The following is a 3,050-nucleotide window of genomic DNA, read 5'->3' as shown; positions in this document are numbered from 1 at the left end:
TTACCTCTGGGTAAGGACTGCTGGCCCCTATTGGTCACCTCGTACTTGTGCCACCTCTTGAGGTGGCACAAATCTGAGGAGAGCAGAGCGCCTTGAAGTCGCTCCGTTCTCCCTGGGAACGGGGGTTAGAATCCGGCATAACTGCTGGATCCCAGCCCCGCCTCCCACTCCCTGCCCACCTCTGGGGCCACCCACCACCCACCCACCCCCTGCCTAGGAACACCTCCCTCCCTCCTCCTCCCCCCCACCTCCCCCATGCCTACCTTTTCTGCTTGTGACAGCCCAGCTGGGCCGATGCAAGCACCTGAGCGGAAGCCAGCGTGGAGGCTTATGTCAGTCTCTGCAGGCCGGCACTTCTCAGAGCGCCAGCCTGGATTCCCCTCAAGGAGGTGCAAACGTGCTTTACGGCACGTATGCAACCCTGCCAGGCCGGCCCAAGGGACTTGGGCCAGCCTAATGTCTAGTTAGGATTGCACCCCCAAACATTTATCTCCCTGTATTTATGCAGGCTTGCAAACTGAAGTAGCTCAGCAGTTTGCAGGACAGTTAGTAGCTATCTGATTTTTGAATAGCCTAAGAGTTTGAGGCAATTGTTCTCTGATCCTTCCATCACCTATGTTTTCATTGGAGACTCTGCAGGACCCACCATAAATCAGGTTCCAATCCACAGTCTGAGAAATGCTGTGTTGCTATGGTGACAGTGGAAGAAGCCCTAACTGATAAGAAACCAATGGCCCAATCCTATGGGCTGTTTTACGATGGCAGGATGCACGTTCTGCAACCAAAAATGGTGCAGTACTGCAGTGCAAGCTGGAGCTGTCAGCACAAATGCCACCTAGTCCCAGCTCACCCTAAAGTGGGTATGATGACAATGTGGGCAGGCCATGGGTGTTACAGGTGAGGTTTGGGGCAGGGAGGGGGTGGCTCTTGGTGGCACTAGCACATATCAAAATCTATCCTTCTATCTCCAGCCCCAACACATGCCCCTCCTCACCTCGGACTTATCTCAGCCAAATAGCTTGCATGGATACAAGGAGACTCATTGGTGAGGCGATCAGAAGGCCTACCCAGAAGTAAGGAAGGTATATTTTCACAACCATAGCATGCAGCACATGCCCTATCAGTAGACAGCAGGACATAGGATTGAGCCACTAGTGATGTAGTTGTGTGTGTACACCAGACCATAGCATCATGCTTCTTACATTAGATTTTCTGTTAAGTTTGGTCATGTTTATCAGATTGTTTTTCAAAGTACCTTCTGTCAGTGAAGTCAGTGAAGTCTGATCAATGCTGCAGGAATCAATAGATGCTGGGGCAACCATGCCCGGACCTTCTGCTTGCAAAGCTGTTAATGCCAAACCTACGGAGACCTTCAGTAAACTTTAATCTCTGCAAGGCAGTCAGAAGGTCAACATGAAACAGTTCCACCTTTCACAGTCCTGATGTGAAAGGGTGAAAGTCCTCCAGCCAAATTTATATTTACCCAACAGCTATTAAGGCATTGTTTAGGACAGGTATTGACAACTTTCACCCTGGTTAGTTAAAAAAGTTAAATCAACTCTGAAACTAAATTCTAAGCATGCAATTCTTAGTTCACTAATATGTTTACAACCAGTGTTCACTTCAAGTTAACTTTAACAAAATCTGTTGAGTAAAGAAATTCTAACTGAGAAAAGTGAAGGGATATAGGCTTGGCCTAGGGGGGCCTTTTTGCTTGTAGCTCCCAGCACGTGGAACTTGCTTCTCCTCACTATTTTGCCGCCCATAAAGCCTTCCCTTTTCCAGAGAGTTTTCTGTTGTCTATTAGTTGTGTTTTCGACTTGTCTCTTCTTTTCAGCCTTCTATGTTACAGGGCAATGGTTCTCAAACATTTTAGCACCAGGACCCACTTTTTAGAATGACAATCTGTCAGGACCCACCAGAAGTGATGTCATCAATCTTGAAGTGATGTCATGGCCAGAAGTGACATTGGGTGCAATCCTACCCTTGACTTGGGCCAGCACAAGTCCCTTGCGCCGGCCCAAGAGGGTCGCAAACATGCCATAAGGCACGTTTGTGCCTCCTCAGAAGGAATCCAGGCCAGTACTCCAAGAAGCACTGGCCTGCGGAGGCTGAAGAAGCCTCCATGCAGGTTTTCTCCCAGCACCTTGCATTGGCTTCAATGTGCCGACACAAGGACGAAAGGTAGGTGGGGGGAGGCAGGGAGGAGGTGGGAGGGAGGCATTCCTGGGCTGGGGGAGGGTGGGTGGTGGGCAGGCAGGCAGGGAGTGGAAGATGGGGCTGGGATCTGGCAGTTATATGGGATCCCAACCCCCATTCCTGGGGAGAATGGAGCAGCTCCAAGCCACTCCACTTTTTTCGGACTTGTGCCAAAGTCCGAGGAGACCCACAGGTGCCAGCGGCCCTTACCCAGAGGTAAGGGGCAATGTTTCCCCTTGACTCTGTTTGAGCCACTTATGGCCACTATCCTGCAGATGCCTGATCTCATCTGATCTTGGAAGCTAAGCAGGATCAGGCCTGGTTAGTACTTGGATGGGAGACTGCCTGGGAATACCAGGGGCTGTAGGCTTATACCATAGTCTTTCGAGACTGAAGGTTGCCAACCTGCGCTAGATACAGTGCAAACCTCTTGGCTTGCTTGTTCCAGCGCGGGATAGGATTGCACCCATCATAAATTTAGGCTTCAAACCTAAGTCGCAATCAGCCAAAGGTCTGATTACACAGTGTACTCATGCTGTTATTTTGCATAGCTCAGAAATCAAGATTTCCAGCTTGGAAGTGAAAGCAGAAGACAGACTTGGATCCTTCTCCAAGCACCCAGTCACCCCTCTTCTCCAGCATCCTATCTTCCCACCTATTCAAGGCAAAGCATCATGCCTTTCTCCCACCGGGAGCCTGCCCAGCCCAGCTACTCTGTACCCTTCAGTGGTGGCGGAGCTAGGTGCTACACAGCCCACCTAAAATTGGCTCATGACCAACTAGATCCCAATTCACAGTTTGAGAAACACTGGGGGTTATTTTGATGGCTACTTTCATGTTTCTGCTGTGCT

The 3,050-nt window shown here is 50.1% G+C and overlaps 1 pseudogene; it reads left to right on the top strand.

The window, feature by feature from the left end:
• Positions 1–2,452: 2,452 nt before the first annotated feature.
• On the top strand, positions 2,453–2,569 carry LOC136656515 (5S ribosomal RNA; annotated as a pseudogene).
• Positions 2,570–3,050: the final 481 nt, after the last annotated feature.

Source organism: Tiliqua scincoides, chromosome 6 (genome assembly GCF_035046505.1).
Source record: "Tiliqua scincoides isolate rTilSci1 chromosome 6, rTilSci1.hap2, whole genome shotgun sequence".
In the NCBI taxonomy this organism is placed as follows: domain Eukaryota; kingdom Metazoa; phylum Chordata; class Lepidosauria; order Squamata; family Scincidae; genus Tiliqua; species Tiliqua scincoides.
The sequence above is the reverse complement of the archived record's forward strand: the minus strand, read 5'-3'. Positions and strand labels throughout refer to the sequence as shown.